Source organism: Pelophylax lessonae (genome assembly GCF_965119305.1).
Source record: "Pelophylax lessonae genome assembly, chromosome: 3".
Lineage (NCBI taxonomy): Eukaryota > Metazoa > Chordata > Amphibia > Anura > Ranidae > Pelophylax > Pelophylax lessonae.
The window spans coordinates 504,814,002-504,838,854 of record NC_138770.1 but is presented as its reverse complement, the minus strand read 5'-3'; positions in this window follow the sequence as shown (position 1 = coordinate 504,838,854).

The window sequence follows — 24,853 nt, the reverse complement described above, 5'->3', positions numbered from 1 at the left end:
GATTGATTTTATATGGGAGGCAGTAAATTCTGTCATTAGAACCACTGATTGAAGATTATTTTCATATACTGTTCATCATGTACATACTTGTGTTTGGTAGGTAAATCAAAAAATAATGGTAGCCCACGTATTTCTAACATGATAAATTTATTTTCAAAAATATTGCCTGGAATGAGCAATATAATTGTTCTGGCAATAACAATAAATACTAATCCCTCTGGGGAAGAAGAGAAACAGAGACATGGCTTAAGGCATAGCTGGTCAGTCAAAAGGAACAGTTAAATATAATTTACTGCTTAAGACTTATGGTTAGGGTTGAGCGAACACCTAGATGTCCGTGTTCGACGGGTTCGGCCGAACTTTAAAAAAAAGTCCGGGTCCGTGTCCCGGACTTTTACCGAACTTTTCCCGGACACCGAACCCCATTGAAGTCAATGGGGACCCGAACTTTAAGGCACTAAAATGGCTCTAAAACACCAAAGGAAAGGGCTAGAGTGCTGCAAATGGCAGCAAAACGTAATTAAGAGCATGGCAAGTGCTCTGCAAACAAATGTGGATAGGGAAATAACTTAAAACAACAAAAAAAAAACAGAAAAATAAAACAATGTTCTTCTTCATCTCTGAAGGACGAGGCCCATATGGAGTAGGAGGGAGGTTGAGGTGGTGGTGGATGTGGCGGTGACATAGGCGTGCGCACAGGGTGTGCTGGGTGTGCCTGGGCACACCCTAATCACCTAGGGCACATAGCATTGCCAGTGAGGAGATGGGAAAGATCTCCCTGGGACCTGCTCTGCTCTATTTCTCCTTGCCTACAGGTACATGGCCCCGATACATTACTCTCCCTGCTGGCAAACACATGCATGTGTATTTCAACTTTGGGGTGCACACCTTAATGCAATAGGCTGCGCACACCTATGGGCGGTGTAGGTGGAAGCGGCGGTGGAGGAGGACCAGGGCCGGATTAACAGCATCATGGGCTTGGTGCTGAGGATTTTGAAGGGCCTTAAGGGCCGTGCCTTGCCATGCACCCAGAGGAGGAAGGGTGCAGCCATGCATGCCTAATTCAACATGGGATGCTGTCTCTGAAGCCCATAAACACATCCATGCATCGCCAACTGTCCCTCCTTGTCCGGCCTTCACGCTGTGTGGGGAGGTTCTGAGGGTGCTGCCTGGGGAAGCGAGCATAGAAGCCAGACTTCTGTGTTTACAAGTGACAGAAGAGCGGTAACAGTGAATATGGCCAACCCGGGGCCTATATAAAAGGTAGGGGCCTGGAGCTGCAGCTCCAATAGCCCCTACATTAATCTGGCCCTGAGGAGGAGGACGAGGTAGCCAACACTGCTTCTTTTCAAAAATTTTAAATGAGGGTACACCCCAAAAGAGTGAGAAAGAGCAAAAATGGAACAATGGGTGGGTAAGGTCGGTATCCATTGCTATTCTGCATAAGGTACGGAAAAGTCCCGTGGGATCCATGCCTGGTTCATTTTAATGAACGTGAGCTTGTCCACATTGTCTCTGGACAGGCGGCTGCGCTTGTCTGTTATAACGCCCCCAGCCGTGCTAAATACCCGTTCAGATAATACACTGGCTGCAGGGCACGCCAGCACCTCCAAGGCGTAAAGGGCAAGCTCAAGCCATGTGCCCAATTTGGAGACCCAGAAGTTGAAGGGGGCAGACCCGTCATTCACTACATGTAGGCGTGTGCACACATACTGCTCCACCATGTTGGTAAAATGCTGCCTCCTGCTAAGACGTTCCATCTGAGCTGCTGGTGCTGCTGTTTGTTGTGGCGTGCTGACAAAGCTTTTCCACATTTCGGGCATGCTAACCCTGCCTTCTGAGGTGCTGGCGGTGCCCTGGTTGCGTTGGCGACCTCCTCCTCCTCCTCCTCTGCCTTGTGCTTCCACTGTGGCCCCGCTGTCAGATGGGAATGCCAGCAGCATGGCGTCTACCAGCGTGCGCTTGTACTCGCGCATCTTGCGATCGCGCTCCAGTGAGTGAATTAAGGACGGTACGTTGTCCTTGTAACGGGGATCCAGCAGCGTGGCCACCCAGTAATCAGCACAAGTTAGAATGTGGGCAACTCGGCGGTCGTTGTGGAGACACTGCAGCATGTAATCGCTCATGTGTGCCAGGCTGCCCAGAGGCAACGAAAGGCTGTCCTCTGTGGGAGGTGTATCGTCCGTGTCCTCTGTATCCCCCCAGCCACGCACCAGTGATGGCCATGAGCTGGCCTGGGTGCCACCCTGCTGTGAACATGGTTCCATCTCCTCCTCCAGCTCCTCCTCCTCCTCATCCTCCTCATCCTCCAGAACTGTGCCCCTGCTGGACAATTGCGTCCCTGGCGTTTGCGTGTGCAGGAACCCACCCTCGGAGCCCCTTGCGAATGACTGCCCTGAAAGCCTTGGAAATGTTACCTCTTCATCCTCCTCCTCCTCCTCATCCTGTGCCACATCCTCTTCCATCATCGCCCGAATTGTTTTTTCAAGGAGGCATAGAAGTGGGATAGTTAAGCTGAGAACGGCGTCATTGCCACTGGCCATGTTGGTGGAGTACTCAAAACAGCGCAACAAGGCACACAGGTCTCGCATGGAGGCCCAGTTAAATTAAATAGCGGAATAGAAAATATGATCCAAAAAAAGTGTATGTATATCACACGTACACAACCACACTGGGCCCCAATTACTATTGTTTGTACCCCTAAAAGGCTAGATGAGGAGTAGGGGGAGTATGGAACAGGCAGCACCCTCAAACCTTCAGAAGTATGAGATGAACCCCAACAACTTGGAAAGGTGGATCTCTCTCACACGTACCGACACAGACTATCCCGCAATTAAATTGATCCTCAAAGGTTTTTATTGAATAGCGGAATAGGAAATATGATCAAAAAAAGTGTATGTATCTCGCACGTACACAACCACACTAGGCCCCAATTACTATTGTTTGTACCCCTAAAAGGCTAGATGAGGAGTAGGGGGGGTATGGAACAGGCAGCACCCTCAAACCTTCAGAAGTATGAGATGAACCCCAACAACTTGGAAAGGTGGATCTCTCTCACACGTACCAACACAGACTATCCCCCAATTTAACTGATCCCCAAAGGTTTTTGATTAAATAGCGGAATAGAAAATATGATCCCAAAAAAGTGTATGTATATCACACGTACACAACCACACTGGGCCCCAATTACTATTGTTTGTACCCCTAAAAGGCTAGATGAGGAGTAGGGGGAGTATGGAACAGGCAGCACCCTCAAACCTTCAGAAGTATGAGATGAACCCCAACAACTTGGAAAGGTGGATCTCTCTCACACGTACCAACACAGACTATCCCCCAATTTAACTGATCCCCAAAGGTTTTTGATTAAATAGCGGAATAGAAAATATGATCCAAAAAAAGTGTATGTATATCACACGTACACAACCACACTAGGCCCCAATTACTATTGTTTGTACCCCTAAAAGGCTAGATGAGGAGTAGGGGGAGTATGGAACAGGCAGCACCCTCAAACCTTCAGAAGTATGAGATGAACCCCAACAACTTGGAAAGGTGGATCTCTCTCACACGTACCGACACAGACTATCCCGCAATTCAATTGATCCTCAAAGGTTTTTATTGAATAGCGGAATAGGAAATATGATCAAAAAAAGTGTATGTATCTCGCACGTACACAACCACACTAGGCCCCAATTACTATTGTTTGTACCCCTAAAAGGCTAGATGAGGAGTAGGGGGGGTATGGAACAGGCAGCACCCTCAAACCTTCAGAAGTATGAGATGAACCCCAACAACTTGGAAAGGTGGATCTCTCTCACACGTACCGACACAGACTATCCCCCAATTTAACTGATCCCCAAAGGTTTTTGATTAAATAGCGGAATAGAAAATATGATCCCAAAAAAGTGTATGTATATCACACGTACACAACCACACTGGGCCCCAATTACTATTGTTTGTACCCCTAAAAGGCTAGATGAGGAGTAGGGGGAGTATGGAACAGGCAGCACCCTCAAACCTTCAGAAGTATGAGATGAACCCCAACAACTTGGAAAGGTGGATCTCTCTCACACGTACCAACACAGACTATCCCCCAATTTAACTGATCCCCAAAGGTTTTTGATTAAATAGCGGAATAGAAAATATGATCCAAAAAAAGTGTATGTATATCACACGTACACAACCACACTAGGCCCCAATTACTATTGTTTGTACCCCTAAAAGGCTAGATGAGGAGTAGGGGGAGTATGGAACAGGCAGCACCCTCAAACCTTCAGAAGTATGAGATGAACCCCAACAACTTGGAAAGGTGGATCTCTCTCACACGTACCGACACAGACTATCCCGCAATTCAATTGATCCTCAAAGGTTTTTATTGAATAGCGGAATAGGAAATATGATCAAAAAAAGTGTATGTATCTCGCACGTACACAACCACACTAGGCCCCAATTACTATTGTTTGTACCCCTAAAAGGCTAGATGAGGAGTAGGGGGGGTATGGAACAGGCAGCACCCTCAAACCTTCAGAAGTATGAGATGAACCCCAACAACTTGGAAAGGTGGATCTCTCTCACACGTACCGACACAGACTATCCCCCAATTTAACTGATCCCCAAAGGTTTTTGATTAAATAGCGGAATAGAAAATATGATCCCAAAAAAGTGTATGTATATCACACGTACACAACCACACTGGGCCCCAATTACTATTGTTTGTACCCCTAAAAGGCTAGATGAGGAGTAGGGGGAGTATGGAACAGGCAGCACCCTCAAACCTTCAGAAGTATGAGATGAACCCCAACAACTTGGAAAGGTGGATCTCTCTCACACGTACCAACACAGACTATCCCCCAATTTAACTGATCCCCAAAGGTTTTTGATTAAATAGCGGAATAGAAAATATGATCCAAAAAAAGTGTATGTATATCACACGTACACAACCACACTAGGCCCCAATTACTATTGTTTGTACCCCTAAAAGGCTAGATGAGGAGTAGGGGGAGTATGGAACAGGCAGCACCCTCAAACCTTCAGAAGTATGAGATGAACCCCAACAACTTGGAAAGGTGGATCTCTCTCACACGTACCGACACAGACTATCCCGCAATTCAATTGATCCTCAAAGGTTTTTATTGAATAGCGGAATAGGAAATATGATCAAAAAAAGTGTATGTATCTCGCACGTACACAACCACACTAGGCCCCAATTACTATTGTTTGTACCCCTAAAAGGCTAGATGAGGAGTAGGGGGGGTATGGAACAGGCAGCACCCTCAAACCTTCAGAAGTATGAGATGAACCCCAACAACTTGGAAAGGTGGATCTCTCTCACACGTACCGACACAGACTATCCCCCAATTTAACTGATCCCCAAAGGTTTTTGATTAAATAGCGGAATAGAAAATATGATCCCAAAAAAGTGTATGTATATCACACGTACACAACCACACTGGGCCCCAATTACTATTGTTTGTACCCCTAAAAGGCTAGATGAGGAGTAGGGGGAGTATGGAACAGGCAGCACCCTCAAACCTTCAGAAGTATGAGATGAACCCCAACAACTTGGAAAGGTGGATCTCTCTCACACGTACCAACACAGACTATCCCCCAATTTAACTGATCCCCAAAGGTTTTTGATTAAATAGCGGAATAGAAAATATGATCCCAAAAAAGTGTATGTATATCACACGTACACAACCACACTGGGCCCCAATTACTATTGTTTGTACCCCTAAAAGGCTAGATGAGGAGTAGGGGGAGTATGGAACAGGCAGCACCCTCAAACCTTCAGAAGTATGAGATGAACCCCAACAACTTGGAAAGGTGGATCTCTCTCACACGTACCAACACAGACTATCCCCCAATTTAACTGATCCCCAAAGGTTTTTGATTAAATAGCGGAATAGAAAATATGATCCCAAAAAAGTGTATGTATATCACACGTACACAACCACACTGGGCCCCAATTACTATTGTTTGTACCCCTAAAAGGCTAGATGAGGAGTAGGGGGAGTATGGAACAGGCAGCACCCTCAAACCTTCAGAAGTATGAGATGAACCCCAACAACTTGGAAAGGTGGATCTCTCTCACACGTACCAACACAGACTATCCCCCAATTTAACTGATCCCCAAAGGTTTTTGATTAAATAGCGGAATAGAAAATATGATCCCAAAAAAGTGTATGTATATCACACGTACACAACCACACTAGGCCCCAATTACTATTGTTTGTACCCCTAAAAGGCTAGGAGTAGGGGGAGTATGGAACAGGCAGCACCCTCAAACCTTCAGAAGTATGAGATGAACCCCAACAACTTGGAAAGGTGGATCTCTCTCACACGTACCAACACAGACTATCCCCCAATTTAACTGATCCCCAAAGGTTTTTGATTAAATAGCGGAATAGAAAATATGATCCCAAAAAAGTGTATGTATATCACACGTACACAACCACACTGGGCCCCAATTACTATTGTTTGTACCCCTAAAAGGCTAGATGAGGAGTAGGGGGAGTATGGAACAGGCAGCACCCTCAAACCTTCAGAAGTATGAGATGAACCCCAACAACTTGGAAAGGTGGATCTCTCTCACACGTACCAACACAGACTATCCCCCAATTTAACTGATCCCCAAAGGTTTTTGATTAAATAGCGGAATAGAAAATATGATCCAAAAAAAGTGTATGTATATCACACGTACACAACCACACTAGGCCCCAATTACTATTGTTTGTACCCCTAAAAGGCTAGATGAGGAGTAGGGGGAGTATGGAACAGGCAGCACCCTCAAACCTTCAGAAGTATGAGATGAACCCCAACAACTTGGAAAGGTGGATCTCTCTCACACGTACCGACACAGACTATCCCGCAATTCAATTGATCCTCAAAGGTTTTTATTGAATAGCGGAATAGGAAATATGATCAAAAAAAGTGTATGTATCTCGCACGTACACAACCACACTAGGCCCCAATTACTATTGTTTGTACCCCTAAAAGGCTAGATGAGGAGTAGGGGGGGTATGGAACAGGCAGCACCCTCAAACCTTCAGAAGTATGAGATGAACCCCAACAACTTGGAAAGGTGGATCTCTCTCACACGTACCAACACAGACTATCCCCCAATTTAACTGATCCCCAAAGGTTTTTGATTAAATAGCGGAATAGAAAATATGATCCCAAAAAAGTGTATGTATATCACACGTACACAACCACACTGGGCCCCAATTACTATTGTTTGTACCCCTAAAAGGCTAGATGAGGAGTAGGGGGAGTATGGAACAGGCAGCACCCTCAAACCTTCAGAAGTATGAGATGAACCCCAACAACTTGGAAAGGTGGATCTCTCTCACACGTACCAACACAGACTATCCCCCAATTTAACTGATCCCCAAAGGTTTTTGATTAAATAGCGGAATAGAAAATATGATCCCAAAAAAGTGTATGTATATCACACGTACACAACCACACTGGGCCCCAATTACTATTGTTTGTACCCCTAAAAGGCTAGATGAGGAGTAGGGGGAGTATGGAACAGGCAGCACCCTCAAACCTTCAGAAGTATGAGATGAACCCCAACAACTTGGAAAGGTGGATCTCTCTCACACGTACCAACACAGACTATCCCCCAATTTAACTGATCCCCAAAGGTTTTTGATTAAATAGCGGAATAGAAAATATGATCCCAAAAAAGTGTATGTATATCACACGTACACAACCACACTGGGCCCCAATTACTATTGTTTGTACCCCTAAAAGGCTAGATGAGGAGTAGGGGGAGTATGGAACAGGCAGCACCCTCAAACCTTCAGAAGTATGAGATGAACCCCAACAACTTGGAAAGGTGGATCTCTCTCACACGTACCAACACAGACTATCCCCCAATTTAACTGATCCCCAAAGGTTTTTGATTAAATAGCGGAATAGAAAATATGATCCCAAAAAAGTGTATGTATATCACACGTACACAACCACACTAGGCCCCAATTACTATTGTTTGTACCCCTAAAAGGCTAGGAGTAGGGGGAGTATGGAACAGGCAGCACCCTCAAACCTTCAGAAGTATGAGATGAACCCCAACAACTTGGAAAGGTGGATCTCTCTCACACGTACCGACACAGACTATTCCGCAATTCAATTGATCCTCAAAGGTTTTTATTGAATAGCGGAATAGGAAATATGATCAAAAAAAGTGTATGTATATCACACGTACACAACCACACTAGGCCCCAATTACTATTGTTTGTACCCCTAAAAGGCTAGGAGTAGGGGGAGTATGGAACAGGCAGCACCCTCAAACCTTCAGAAGTATGAGATGAACCCCAACAACTTGGAAAGGTGGATCTCTCTCACACGTACCAACACAGACTATCCCCCAATTTAACTGATCCCCAAAGGTTTTTGATTAAATAGCGGAATAGAAAATATGATCCCAAAAAAGTGTATGTATATCACACGTACACAACCACACTAGGCCCCAATTACTATTGTTTGTACCCCTAAAAGGCTAGGAGTAGGGGGAGTATGGAACAGGCAGCACCCTCAAACCTTCAGAAGTATGAGATGAACCCCAACAACTTGGAAAGGTGGATCTCTCTCACACGTACCAACACAGACTATCCCCCAATTTAACTGATCCCCAAAGGTTTTTGATTAAATAGCGGAATAGAAAATATGATCCCAAAAAAGTGTATGTATATCACACGTACACAACCACACTAGGCCCCAATTACTATTGTTTGTACCCCTAAAAGGCTAGGAGTAGGGGGAGTATGGAACAGGCAGCACCCTCAAACCTTTAGAAGTATGAGATGAACCCCAACAACTTGGAAAGGTGGATCTCTCTCACACGTACCAACACAGACTATCCCCCAATTTAACTGATCCCCAAAGGTTTTTGATTAAATAGCGGAATAGAAAATATGATCCCAAAAAAGTGTATGTATATCACACGTACACAACCACACTAGGCCCCAATTACTATTGTTTGTACCCCTAAAAGGCTAGATGAGGAGTAGGGGGAGTATGGAACAGGCAGCACCCTCAAACCTTCAGAAGTATGAGATTGTGTTCACTGTACCCCACAAAGATTGAGTTCACTGCACCCCACAATGATTGTGTTCACTGCACCCCACAAAGATTGTGTTCACTGCACCTCACAAAGATTGTGTTCACTGTACCCCCCAAAGATTGTGTTCACTGCACCCCACAAAGATTCTGTTCACTGTACCCCACAAAGATTGTGTTCACTGCACCCCAAAAAGATTGTGTTCACTGCACCCCAAAAAGGATGTTGTTCACTGCACCCCAAAAAGGATGTTGTTCACTCCACCCCAAAAAGATTGTGTTCACTGCACCCCACAAAGATTGTGTTCACTGCACCCCAAAAAGATTGTGTTCACTGCACCCCAAAAATGATTTTGTTCACTGCACCCCAAAAAGGATTTTGTTCACTGCACCCCAAAAAGGATGTTGTTCACTCCACCCCAAAAAGATTGTGTTCACTGCACCCCAAAAAGATTGTGTTCACTGCACCCCACAAAGGATTTTGTTCACTGCACCCCAAAAAGATTGTGTTCACTGCACCCCAAAAAGGATGTTGTTCACTGCACCCCAAAAAGGATTTTGTTCACTGCACCCCAAAAAGATTGTGTTCACTGCACCCCACAAAGGATTTTGTTCACTGCACCCCACAAAGATTGTGTTCACTGCACACCAAAAAGGATTGTGTTCACTGCACCCCAAAAAGATTTTGTTCACTGCAGCCCAAAAAGATTGTGTTCACTGCAGCCCAAAAAGATTGTGTTCACTGCAGCCCAAAAAGATTGTGTTCACTGCAGCCCAAAAAGATTGTGTTCACTGCAGCTCACACACAGAAAAATGGATGTGGATCACTGACACCTGCCTATCTCCAATCCCACACCACACAGCAATATCGATTGTAGTTTGTAGAACACAGTTTCCCTAAAATTCAGCAGACTCTGTCCCTAACAGGATTGAGAAGAGATCGTAGATCAGGATTGAGTGCAGACCCCACCCCCCACACAGCAATATCGATTGTAGTTTGTAGAAGACACTGACCCTATAATTCAGCAGACTCTATCCCTAAAATGCCTACAACTCGCCCTGCCTAAACACTCCGACCTGTCCCTCAATTCTATCCGGACACAAATGGTTTTTTCCTGCCTATCTTTCCCTAATCAGCAGCCAGCACGTTGATGTGTGCTCTGTCCCTGAATCTAAGCAGCATAATGACGCCGCTGCGGCTGCCTCGAACTTATAAAGACTTGGTCACATGCTTCAGACGGCCAATCACAGCTACTGAGACATTTGCAGGCATGGCTGGGATGGCTTAAGGCACACCAGTTAAACGATTGTTGATTGGCTGTTGAAAGCCCGCCATGAAAAGAGCGCCAAAGCATGCAAAACCCGGAAATAAAACGACCGAACACGGATTTTTACCCGAACATACAGTAAAGTGTCCGTGTCCGTGTTCGGGTACAAAAAATCCAATTATTCGGTACGAACACGAATAATACAGTCCGTGTTCGCTCAACACTACTTATGGTTATTAGGAATGAGTGAATCTGTCTGGGTTCAAATCACCAACGATCCAGCAAATCCTGGTTGAAATCTCAATGAAGTCTATATGAGATCAATCCTTTTAGTAAACTCTAACCATTTTAAGGGTTAATAGGTAGATTGCTAAACAAAAACATAGGAAGCTGTGAGAATAGGGTAGTATCATAGGACTTTAAGGGGGACATTGACAATACACAAATTATTTAAAAGGTAAACTTGGTTGATGCCCTGTTGTGGCGGTTTGGAATAGTATGACTCAATGACTGCGTGCACAGCATATACTTGCAGCACATTGTTTGCTGTGGAATTTATATTTTTCTTTTACAATTAGTTCGGCTTACTTTTAGCACCAACAGTGTTTAACCACTTGCTACCCGCCCGCCGTCATATGACGGCGCACCAGAACAGCCTCTCTCGCGCACCCCGCGGGCACGTGGAGCGGCGATCGTGGCCGCACCGTGTTGCTAGTACACGGCGCGACCCCGATCTGGGTAAAGAGTCAATGACATGACTCTTTAGCCATGTGATAGGCTGTGTCCAATCACAGCCGGTCACATGTAAATGAGAAAGTGCCGTTATTCGGCTCTCCTTGCCTCACAGGTTTCCCATAGGAAGATTTATCCTCCCCTCTTCTGTTGATAACACTACAATAATAGCTAGACTATTATTTTCTGTTTCTGTGTCCTTTGTTACCAAATAGAGGGCTTGAATCTACCTAGCATGGAAGCAGACATCAATAAAAAAAACCTAATAGGAGTTTTTGTAACAGTCTTGATAACAATAGTGTTAATTATCCATGATGTCCTGCTCATTTTATGGATAAAAAAAAGAAACTAATGCCCCGTACACATGTACCGATCATCGGCCGATTGTATGCTTGTTAGTATGATGCTTCCGACAGCCGACAGCGCATTTTCGGCCAAACAGAATCTGTCGTGCAGGCATTAAAATTTTTGTTGGCCAACACCAGAACGGCCAATTGTTCGCCAGTCAGTACAGATTTCGGCCGACAGACAGCAGATTTGCAAGACTGGGCATGCTCAGAAAAGAAAAAAGACAAGGAAAGTTAACCATCACATGACATCACTTCTGCAGTCGGCTGTTGTTGGCCGACAAAATTCGTGTGCAGTCTTTTGCAGTTTTCAACAGACACGACAGACCTGGACAAAAGACGGCCGATCGTTCGGCTGACGATCGGTACGTGTGTACGGGGCTTTAGGCTGGCCATACATTATACAATTTTCTTACAATTTTCTGTACATGCATGGAGTCCCTTTTGAGGCAGCTCATAGAGAAGGCGGAGAGTGAAGGTGGAGAGGCTTGGCTGAGGCATTGCCTTAATATGCCTGAAGAGGTTCCGCAGCAAGAACTGGCCACAGCTGTGACTACAGCTTCCCCCCCAGTGGTGGAGACTCGAGCTGAGCGGCCGGCGGACGGTCCGGGGTGCCTGACGAGAGCGAGAAGAAGCCGGGCCCCGGAGAGGGAGAAGATGCCGGAGAAGCATGTCAGTGAAGCGGCGGGCGGGCCGCCATGCGGCGTCATGGCGGCGAAGACGGCGCAAGTGCGCATGCGCCGAGCATCAAAGAAGAGAAGACGAGCCTCCCTGTCTCCTAGAAGGGGCGGGGGAGGGCGGACTGAGAACTCAGCGAACCTCGAGGTGGCAAGAGGGCGGCTGCCTTCACCACCACAAGCTATCCCTGTGAATGTCAGGGCGACACCTGCTGCTGGCTCGGCTGCAGTGCAACAATGGCCAAATGGAACAGCTGCTACAGCGCTGCTGGGAGAGGTGGGACAGCAAGCTGTCTTGCCCCCAGCGGTGGGTGAGTTATCAGATATGCATAATTTGTCTGCTTTAATTAACTCTCTGTCATCCATTGTAAAGTCTTTTTCCCATGTTGCCCCTTCTGCTTCTCTTCTGTCTGCACAGCAGCGGGCAAACTGTGAACCTGTGTTTTCGCCCGCTGTGTCCACTGTCTCTATTCCTCCTGTTATTAACCGTTTGTGTTCTCATATTGATCATAATGTTTCAAATGACTCTAATATGTTTTCTGTACAGACACCATTACAGGCGGGTTGTAGCGTACCAGAGGCTTGCATGAAGGATGCGATGTCTTGTGAAATGTCGCCTCTGGGTTACCACCTGAGCTTAGGGGTTAAAGAAAAAATATGGAAAGGGGAGTTTGTCGACATATTATCACTTTTGCCTACGCATAAGGATTTGTCGATTAAGTCGGATAGGAGGGAAGAAAAACAGGAGGAGGAAAGGCGCAGGGGAGCCCCCAGGTCATTTCATAATTGGCTGCAAGCATTTTGCATTTTTTCCGGGGTGATGGCGGAAAGGCACCCTGAAAGGTGCGGGGGCTTATTTCAACACCTTGATCATGTGCTGGAAGCCTATAAGGGTTTTGGGGGATTGGGCTGGTACTACTATGACGAGTCGTTTCGTCAGAAGCTATCTGTCCACCCCTCTCTAAGGTGGGGTATGAAGGACGTGGGCCTTTGACTGAATCTGATTTCCCCTCAGAGGCAGGCTGTGGCTAGACAATCGCTACCTAGTAATCAGACTGAAGCGTATCGCAAGGGATGCTGTTTTGCGTTCAACGTCAGTCAGTGTCGTTGGAACGCGTCCTGTCGCTATAGGCACGAATGTTCTTTTTGTGCGGGCCCGCATCCAGTAGTTAAATGCTTCAGAAAAAATGCTGCTTCAGGGTCGCAATCACAAAAGGATATTTTTCCAAAAAGCCTGCACGCCTGTGAGGCTGGAAAGAATGCGGCCATGGTTGGACAGGTACCCAAACAGGGAGAAGGCGCGTTTCCTCATTGATGGCTTTGAGAATGGTTTTCCTTTGCCTTCCTTTTCAGGGGAGGGGTGTTTGGAAGTGTGCAATTTGAAGTCTGTTGAGAATTTCCTGCAGGTGGTTCGGGATAAAATCGATAAGGAAATTGAATTGGGTAGAGTGGCAGGCCCTTTTGAGCATCCACCATTTGATAATTTTCGGGTTTCCCCCTTGGGAGTGGTGCCTAAGAAAGAGCCGAACGAATTTTGGGTTATTCACCATCTCTCTTACCCGTTGGGAAGTTCGCTTAACGACGATATTGATGAGAATTTGTGTTCAGTGTCATATGCTACGTTCGAGGAAGCTGTGGCGAAAATTAAAACTTTTGGCCGAGGGGCACTGCTAGCGAAAGCGGACGTGAAGTCCGCTTTTCGGCTGTTACCGGTGTCACCGTTGGCATTTAATTCCCTGGGCTTTCAGTTGGACGGTTTGTATTTTTTCGATAAAAGCCTCCCGAAGGGATGCTCGCTGTCCTGTGCATATTTTGAGGCGTTTTCTTCTTTTTTACACTGGGTGGTGTCCTGTAGGTCGGGTAGCGTGGGTGTGATGCACTATTTAGACGACTTTTTGTTTGTTGGTCCGCCTGGAACGGAGGATTGTTTAAAATTGTTGCAGAATTTCCGGGAGATTGCGGAGGAATTTGGGGTTCCGTTGGCGGAAGAAAAGACTTGCTTACCTGCCACGGAGATGGTCTTTTTAGGTATCCATATTGATACCAATTGTATGGAGTTTCGATTGCCGATGGATAAGCTGGAAAGATTAAGATCTCTTACTAGGCTATTTTTGGCTAGGAAAAAGGTTCTTTTGAAGGAAATGCAGTCCTTTCTTGGCCTGCTGGCGTTTGCATGCAGGATTATGCCTATGGGCCGGGTTTTTTCACGGCGTCTCTACCTTTCTATGTCAGGCTTGAAATCCCCGTTTGCCCATATTAGAATGACTGGAGCTTTGAAGGAGGACCTATTGGTTTGGGCTGATTTTTTTGACAAATATAACGGTCGTTCGTTTTTCAAGCAGATTTCGTTTTTGCTCCGGATTTTCACTTGTTCACGGACGCGGCGGGCTCTAAAGGTTTTGGGGCTATATGGCAGACACATTGGTGTTGTGCTGAGTGGCCTGACTCATGGAGATGAGAAGGTTTGACGAAAACGGTGGTTCTGTTGGAATTGTTTCCAATACTGGTGGCATTAGAGTTATGGGGTGAGTTTTTTGCGAATAGACGACTTCTAGTTGAGACGGATAACAAAGGGGTCTTGTTCGCAGTAAACTGTTTATCCTCAAAATCCGTCTTTGTGATCAGAGTGCTTAGGAGAATTGTTCTTTTATGTCTGCAACTTAACATATGGCTGAAGGCTAAATACACACCGGGAGTGCTGAATAATCTGGCCGACGCTTTATCTTGGTTTCAGATGGACCGTTTTCCCCAGCTGTTGCCGGAGGCGGACGTGAGGGGTACCGAATGCCCAAGCCATGTATGGGAGATAGTTGGGATTTAATCAGGAGAGCGATTGAGGGATCGGTGGCCCCTAAAACCTGGGCGAGCTATTCTGCTGCCTGGAGGAACTGGTTGACCTTCACGGAAGCGAGGGGTCGGATGGATGGTTGCCCGGAGGAGGGTTTGGTTCTTGAGTTTGTAGCATCTTTGATACAGCAGGAATACTCTTACAGTTATGTGAAGAAAACGCTGGTGGGCATTTCTTTTTTCTGCCGCCTGAAGGGTTTCCGAGCTTGCACAGCATATTTTTCAGTGCAACAAGCATTGAAGGGATATAAGAAAGCAGTAGCTGTAGTGGATAGCAGGCGTCCTATTTCAATTGATCTACTGGCGGATATTTGTAGGGCTACCTCTGCGGTTTGTGTATCAGTTTATGAAGCATTGCTTTTCAGAACGGCCTTCGCTTTGGCCTTTTTTGGGGCGCTCCGTATTTTCGAGCTACTACCTTTATCAAAGAAAGCTGATGGTGGCCTGCTATTTGACCAGGTGGTGGTTGGCCACGCAATGATTCATATTTGGTTACACCGCTCAAAGACGGATGCTACGGGGAGAGGAGTGGGAGTTACGCTCAAGGCCCAACATAACGGGGGAGTGTGCCCTGTGGCATTGGTCAAGCAATATTTGGGAGTAAGACCGGGAGGTAGTAGGCAGTTTTTGATTCATGTGGACTCTGTCCCGCTCACGAAGTATCAATTTGATTTCATACTGCATAAATGTTTAATGTATTTAGGTTTGAAAGATTTTAAGTTCTCTTCACACTCTTTCCGGATAGGAGCAGCCTCTGAGGCGGCCAGGAAAGGGTTTTCAGATGGGGTAATAAAGAATATGGGAAGGTGGAGGTCGAATTGTTTTAAATTATATGTGAGACCTAATTTGTTTATTTAATTCTCAGGTTTGCAGCGCACAGTTTGGATTATAGGACACTCCTTCATTTATTGGGCAAGGAAGAGAGCAGCGCAACGTGTTTACAGTACGAATTTAGCAATGCCTCCGGAATTTAAGTTATATTGGAGAGGAATTAGAGGCCTACAATGGTACCAGCTTTATTTTCACCTGTCCAGGTTGTTTCAGATATGGCCTCGCCCATCCATATTGATAGTTCACGCTGGGGGTAATGATTTAGGTAGTGTTAAGACTCTGGATTTATTATTTAAGATTAAGCAGGACTTGCATTTATTTTCTCTTTCTTCCCCAGGAACTGTGGTGGTTTTCTCAGAAATAGTTCCTCGTCTTCCCTGGCTGTCCTCGTCACAGAGGAAAGTTATTGAGAAGATGAGGAAAAGGGTGAATAGGGCCATGGAAAAGTTCATGCCGTCTATTGGCGGGCTGTCATACCGACATGTCGATTTGGAGGGAGGCATTCAAGGTCTTTATCGCCAGGATGGAGTTCACCTGTCGGATGTCGGTATTGACATTTTTAATGTGGGACTACAGTCTTGCATAGAGAGGGCCGCGGTGGTGGGGCAGGGCCGTCCTTGATTCTCAAGCCCGGCTGGTGGGGACGTTGTTTTTCAGATGGTTATTGATGTTTATTTTGCTTGAGTTGTGTATAACTGAGCAATTACAAGTTTATTTGGTATTTGAGTATTTTATACAAGCAATTAAATGTTTATGATTTCAATTATATTAAACCAATAAAGAGTGCCGCGGCCTTTTCTTGCCAAAGAACTGAGAGTCATGGTTATTATTTAATAAGGTTAATGAGGTTTATGTGAGAATGTGGCCTACAATTCCATTCAAAATCTGGTGCAGCTGTGCATAGAAACCAATCAGCTTCTAACTACAGCTTGTTCAAATAACTTTAAAAAAATAAAAAATAAATAAGTAAAAAATTGAAAGCTGAATAGTTTCTAGGCAGAGCTGCGCCAGATTTTGCACTCTCCAGTTTTGGTAAATCAACCCCACTATGTCTTCTAAGTTGCACATTATTTATAGCAAGATAAATATTATATTTAAAGGCTGATGATGAGAAAAATTGAGCTTGTTTATAAGAAATCGACTTTGACCTCTTTCTCTTTAGTTTATGAAAAGTATTTATTTTAGTAGCATAGAAAATATTCTGGTTATCAATAGAAATATTAATATGCCTTTCTTTATCCTTCAGGACTTTTTTCTTCCTGTGTAAATGTATTCAAAATAACAAGGTAAATATATTTAAGTTATTGCTTTCACACATTTTCATCTCAAAGGGCAGAGGCTGGTGCTAATTTAAACAGCTGTTTCTGAATAAAAATGATTACACATCCATATGTCAGATATGTGTACACAGAAGGCTCCTTTCAGTGTTCCATGTCTATTTTTGGACATGCCAGATTATAAATAGAGATGGATGTTTTCAGCATATGAACTTCAGTTTTCAATTCCCCATAGAAGGGCACTGGTTAACTCTGAAAATTTGGTGTTGCTGCTCTATCCTTTTTTATTTCAATGTAAACATAATTGAACATTTATCTTATTAGACAAAATACATACATTCAATGGACATCCTGTAGTAGCATTTGATATACATGACTTTAACCACTTCCTTACCGCTGGACGTCATATGACGTCCAGGGCTTTAACCACTTTACCCCCAGCCGCCGCAGATGTGCTGCGGCAGGCTGGCTCTCCCAGGCAAAGTCCCGTACATGTACGGCGCTGGCCTGGGAGGAGCTAGGGGGCGCGCCAGCAGGGAAGCTGGCGCGAGTGTCAGGCGGCTCCGATGGCTGCTGGCCACTCGTGATCTCTCCCCGCTGACAGAGAAGGACGGACAGCTGATATAAAGCCGTCTGTCCTTCTCACTGACATGATCACAGAGACCATGCGATCCTGCTATATAGGATCGCATGTCTCTATGGTCATCTCACAAGCCCAACCCCCCCCCCACAGTTAGAATCCCTCCCCTAGGCTTACATTTAACCCCTTAATCACCCATAGGGATATCCCCTTCCCTGCCAGTGTCATTATTACAGTAACAGTGCATATTTTTAGCACTGATTACTGTAGTAATGTCACTGGTACCCCCAAAAGTGTCAAAAATGTCAGTTAGGGGTCTGATCTGTCTGCCGCAATGTTGCAGTCCCGCTAAAAATCACAGATTGCCGCCATTACTAGTAAAAAAAAAAAAACAATAAAAATTACATAAATCGTTCCAGTAGTTAGTAAACGCAATAATTTTTGTGCAAACCAATCAAAATATGCTTATTGCGATTTTTTTTACCAAAAATATGTAGCAGAAAACAAAATGGCCTAAAATGTTAAATAATTTAGATTTTTACATTTTTTTTTGGGATTGTTATATAGCAGAATGTGAAAAATATTGTTTTTTTTGTTTAATTGTTGCCATTTTTTTGTTTATAGCGCAAAAAATAAAAATCGCAGAGGTGATCAAATCCCCCCAAAAGAAAGCTCTATTTGTGGGGAAAAAAAGGACGTCAATTTCGATTGGGTACAGTGTCGCACGACCGTGCAATTGTCCGTTAAAGTCACGCAGTGCCGAATCGCAAAATAGGGCCTGGTCTTTAAAAATCTACCGGTCTTAAATTGGTTAAGTGGGGCTGCAGCTGCAGGCATCATTCAGATATAATTTTTTCCGCCGTTGATTCCCTGCACCATAAGAAAAATCATATCGTCTGTTAAGCCACTTGATCGTTTTTACAGGTGGCGGCGGGAGGGGACCCCCCCGCTGCCCTCCGGTGCTTCTACCAGCTCATCCGTGTGATTGGCAAGCTGGTGTTCTGTCAGAATACTGCTACCTATGCGCCATACATTCCATCATCGCCGCTATGCATTCCGATTTCGTAATGTGAAAGAACACGAAGCAGAGGCAAACATCTTCTTACACCCAGGCAAGTCGTAAATTTTACATTTATTTTAGCAGTAAACTCACCTTATATACTAAAATAGACTATTTCACCGCGACCGAGTTTCACTATATAATCAGTTTGTCACTGAGCAGTGTGGGGTGTACCAATATGGCTGTCACTACCTTCTACCTGCAGGTCTCTCACTATACTTAGTAGAATACAAAAATAATAGAAATGTAATACTGTGATTCAGTATATAAGGTGAGTCTACTGCTAAAATAAATGTAAAATTCAGGACTTGCGTGGGTGTAAGAAGATGTCCGCATGCGCAGTAAGTTGTTCTAGTCCGTATGTCACTTCCGGTAGCAAAATCTGATAGGTAGCGGCATTCTGACAGAACACCGGAAAAGGAATCTGCCAGCGGCAGAAGTACACCATAGAGTCTGCCGAGGACCAGATGGTCCCCGCCAGTTTCTATGACTCTCAGAGGCCCCGGGCGCGACGTTATGAGGTCACGGCCAGCCTGACAGTTGTCAATACTGCTGTGATCTCAGCTGAATAGCCGAGATATTTTTTTTTTCCAGGCTTTCTAGCCTGTAGGAGAGATCTGAGGTCTTATTGACCCCAGATCTCCCCATAAAGAGGACCTGTCAAGCACTATTCCTATTACAAGGGATGTTTACATTGTGATAAAGAAAAAAATAGGGAAAGTGTAAAAATAAAAAAGGAAAATAAAATAAACAATAAAAAAAAATGTAAAGTGCCCTCGTCCCCGGGTGCTCGCACGCAGAAGCGAACGCATGCGTACGTCGCAGCCACATATGTAAACGGCATTCCACCCATACATGTGAGGTATCACCAAAGACGCTAGAGCAAGAGCAACAATTCCAGCCCAAGACCTCCTCTGTAACTCTAAACTGATAACCTGTAAAAAGTTTTAAAGCGTTGCCCATAGAGATTTTTAGGTACTGAGGTTTGGCCTCATTCCACGAGTGTATGCAATTTTAAAGGGTGACATGTTAGGTATCCATTTACTCGGTGTAACATCATCTTTCACATTGTACAAAAAAATTGGACTAACTTTAGTGTTTTGTTTTTTTAATTCATAAAACTCTTTTTTTCCCCCAAACAATCGCGTTTGAAAAACATTTCTGCGCAAAAAACGTGTGACATAAAAAGTTGCAATAACCACCATTTTATTCCCTAGGGCAGTGATGGCGAACCTTGGCACCCCAGATGTTTTGGAACTACATTTCCCATTATGCTAATGCACTCTGCAGGGTAGTTGAGCATCATGGGAACTGTAGTTCCAAAACATCTGGTAATTCTAGTAATTTTTTTAGCAAAAAAATGATGATTTTTACATGTAGGAGCGGAGTGCCAATAATGGCCCGGTATGGAAGTGGTTAAAAGAGCAAAGACCTGTTAGTTATTTATGTCTACTTTTCAAACGCAGCCCCTAATAGTTTTAACAGGTTTCTCTTTATAGTAACCTAAAGCAGAACTTAACTGCTCTCAAATGACCGTTCCTCTGCCCCTGTTCAGCGCTGCCATTTTTAAAAAGATGGCACGTGTGCAGATGCACTGCCAGTCTCTTCCAGGCATTAGTGAGCTGGCAGAGACCATTGCTTTATTTGTGCACAAGTGGTAGATTTCCATGCATGTGCACTAATGAGGCGAGCTTCTGGTGGATGGGCACAAGCCACACAGCATCCGCCACACATGTGCACAAATGGCTGCTTACCAACACACTGCCTCCTGGGATAGCTGTGATGTAGCAATCCCAGGAAGCAGAAGGGCCTTGGCCTAGGCCCTAATTTCAGAAGTAAAGAAAAATTCGCCAAAAAATGGTAATAAATATTTTTAGCATTTGTGTAAGTGTGTGTGTGTGTGTGTGTGTGTGTGGGGGGGGGGGGGGGGGGGGGCGTACAAAGTTAGACATAAAATATTTACAAAAATGTGAGGGGTGTACTCACTTTTGTGAGATACTGTATATATATATATATATATATATATATATACTGTATATGATCATTGTTTGGCTCAACCCTCTAAATGTGTGCTGTTGAAGAACAACCAACTTACTGGCAGAATCAACAGGTGAAAATCAAGGACAGAAAGCCTAAAAAAAAAATTCAGCTACCACATCTAAGAATTTGTAATCTGCAATATAATCAATGTTTGCTTTTGGGTCTAATACCGGTTTAAAGTGATTGTAATGGCTGCAGTGCATGGGGGACACTCTGAGGATGAAGAAATACATATACCAACGTAGGGGTTGCCCCCGTAAATATGATAACCTTTGGGGTCAATGGTTGGACACCCCATGCCTGAGCCCGCTTCATCTAGCCATGGACAGACTCCTTGTAGGTCAATGTAGATCCCTTAGGTCAATGGTCTTAGATATGCAGTTGGATAGCTTGGAATGTTACTTGTCAGCTTTAATGGTCAGCTTATTGGTCTTGCTATGCAAGGCTCAGTCTGAATCATTCACTCCCAGGTTCACTGATTCGAGCAACCGATGAGAGATAGCCACACATGTGGCCTGATGAGCATGTTTTTAACTTAAGTTTGTGAGTACAACATCTTTATATTTGTATTCATATTTTTAAATAAATCTGTTGGATAATGCACTAGGCCAGTGCGCCTTCTTTTCTCTCACTATTCGCACAGCACTGTCAGAACAACCCCAGTCCTAGAGGGCAGCAAGACATCTATGAGATTATCAACAATTTGACCAGGCACCTTTGACACTACACAGTCAGCTGACTCTAGCGCAGGAGTGTGTTGTTCCAGTTTGAATCATTGCCTGACTTTGTTTTTGCATACAAAACTGTTGGCTTATGATGTGATTATTAATCTGTTCTGGAATAGCAATACTTTTGTACATTATTACAAAAACACTTTTAACAAAAGAATAACAAACAGGTTTGTACTTATCTACTCTGTGCAATTAAATTGCACAGAGCAGCCCTAATCCTCCACTTCTTAGGCCCCCCGATGGTGCTCCTTGCTCCTTGCTCCTCTGCTTCTTGGTGTGCCCCCATAGCAAGCCACTTGCTATGGGGGCACACTTGTGGGCTCGCTCCCGAGCCATGCTGCCTGCATTTATAGATACAGATAGCGTGGCTCCACCCTGCTTACTTGTCAAAGGATTTGACTGATAGCAGTGGTAGCCAATGGTTCCCCAGCAAAGCCTGTAAGAGCAGGGAGAGCCACTACAGGAAGGCATAATATTGGATGCAAGGTAACTATTAAAGTGGAGTTCCACCCATTTTTGCAAGTTGAGCTGTATGCAATCCCCTTTAAGTATGCTAATACCAATGTAAACTATTTTATTATTTTTTTTTTTGGAAATACCTTTTATCTTCTGTATTCATCTGCACTTCCTGGTCTTGATGCTTTCAGCTATTACGTCACTCTGCGATTTGCAAGGGCTCCTGGGACATTGTATCCCAGCAGCCCTTGCAATTCGCCTAGTGACGAAATCTTGTGTGATTTCCAGGGCTCAGGGGTGGGGCGGGGCAGTGTATCGGATGCATTATCCAATGATAGTGAGAGAGCAGAGGGGAGAGAATGTAATGTCAGTTTCTACCTCGCTCTCTGCACTAGATTCTATGGGGACAGAACGGATTATTCTTCTGTGCTTTTCATAGTGAGAAATGGAGGAATGTTATCTGATTACAGAGCAGTCACACAGCTCGGGGGACATTAAAGGAGAACTCTCACAGCACGGGGGACATTAAAGGAGAACTCTCACCGCACGGGGGACATTAAAGGAGAACTCTCACCGCACGGGGGACAAATTAAAGGGGCACTCTCACCGCACAGGGGACAAATTAAAGGGGCACGCTCACCGCACAGGGGACACAATGTAAAGGGGAACTCTCATCGCATGGGGACACAATGTAAAGGGGCACTCTCACCGCACGGGGACACAATGTAAAGGGGCACAATGTAAAGGGGGTAGCGATGTGATGGCACTGCTATTGGTGGCATCACTGTGGGTGGGTGACTGTGTTGTATGTCGCACTGTGATGGTGGGCAATAACATAGCAGCATTGTGATGGGGGAAATGTGATGGCAGCATTGTGAAAGCAGACCTGTGATGGGGGCATTATTATTGGTGAAATGTGGTGGGTGATATTCTATTTAGGGCAATGTGATGGTAACATTTTTGTCCATGCAATTAGAGGGCAACTCTGATGGGGGCACATTCATTGCAATTTTCTTAAATATACACTTTTAATATACTTTTTAAAAATTACAGATTTTGAATGACAGCCATAGTAGCTCACCTTAAATCATTTTTAATACGCTATCAAATAATTAATATCTTCAAAATCTCACACACACATATACCATGTGCTGACCCCATTACAGTGTGACATCCATCCATCAACAGTGCTGACCCCATCACAGTGCTGACCCCATAACAGTGTGACATGCATCCATCCATGCAAAGTGCTGACCCCATAACAGTGTGAAATGTATCCATCCATCCATGCATGCATGCACAGTGCTGACCCCAATACAGTGTGACATCCATCCATCAACAGTGCTGACCCCATAACAGTGTGACATCCATCCATCAATGCACATTGCAGACCCCATCACTGTCCTGCCCCCATCACTGTGTTACATCGATCCAGCCATACTTCCACAATGCTGCCCCAAATCAAAGGGTGCCATCACAGTGTTGCTGCCACAATAACCATGCTGCCCCAATTCATAGTGCTGCCATCCATCCGTTACATTAAAGTTCCCCATCAGCCAGACAAGAGCTTTCCTAACCATAATAGCTGGCAGTGTGTTTCTATCTGACTCTCTCTCCCTCTCTCTCTTGTGTCTTCCGGGAATAGGGGAAGAGTTATAGAGGGCGGAAACTTCCTCCAGAGCCAACGTCTCTATAGCAACCTGTACTATGCCTAAAGCATAGTACTGCCCATGTGCTGGATTTCCTGCTGCATTCTGGGTAGCCAGAATGAACAACAAGCAGGAAGAAGGTCACTAAGTCTTACACTGCGGTTTCAGGTGCCCTTACTAAAGATGACAACGCACAGGCAGCAGTTTTAAAAGTAAGATTTTCACTAAACATATACACCGTTCAACTCATAAATATGCAAATAGCGGTTTTGTCAAGCGAGATGTATTAATATTAATGGGCTATTTTTGTTAAAAGAATTATTCTGAGGGTGGAACTCCGCTTTGAAGCCGGAGCTAATCAATGTATACAAATTTCTAACAGATATAGGGTAAATGGAAAGCCTTAAGCCAGCCATAAAGGGTTTGAATCTCACAGGAATTGACCGAGATTTGAACCATGTATGGGCAGGCTGATTGTACCCAAGTTGATTGATTGATCAACTTGGGCACAATCAGCCTGTTGGATTATTCATGTGATTATTGCCAGCGGCAATAATCACACGACAGCTCTCCACCTCCCAACCCCGCTGGGAGAACACAGTAGCGCGGGAGGTCAACACAGTCAGTGTTAATGGGGGAATCAAGCGGTTTTGTTATAAAAATAGCATCATCCATGGTCGACTTAAAAGCAAAATGATAATAAAGGGAAAGATAGTGCAACTAACTCAACTATATCAAGGAAACAACATGTACAACGCAAAATACACCATCATAAAAAAAAATAACGAAACACATAAAATGGTGCCAAACACAAGTATCACAAAAGTAAGAAAAAAGTGCACATCAAAGGTTAAACAAATATTGTTAATATATCATTTATATATCAATGTATGGATGCAAAGTAACTATCGAGGTCTGCGCGAGTAGGCAGTGAGGTGTCCCGCAAGGAATCCGTAAAAACAAACTCCCAACAGCTATAGGGTAAATGCAGCGCCTAAAAATAGTGATGGATAGTGCAAATAACTCATCTCTATCAAAGAAACAAAATACACCATCATAAAATAAGTCATAAAAAACACATCAAACAGTGCCAAACTCAAGTACCACAAAAGTAAGAAAGAAGTGTCCCTCAAAGGTTCGGAGATTACCCATGACAGTAAAATAAATCCATTCGTCAATACAGCAATTAAGTGAAGGATGCACTGTAACTTCTATAACCCAAATCCGTAGGAGATAGGGATACAACACCCACCAACCAGAGGTAAGTATTGTACCTACTGATATTTATAGCCCCAAAC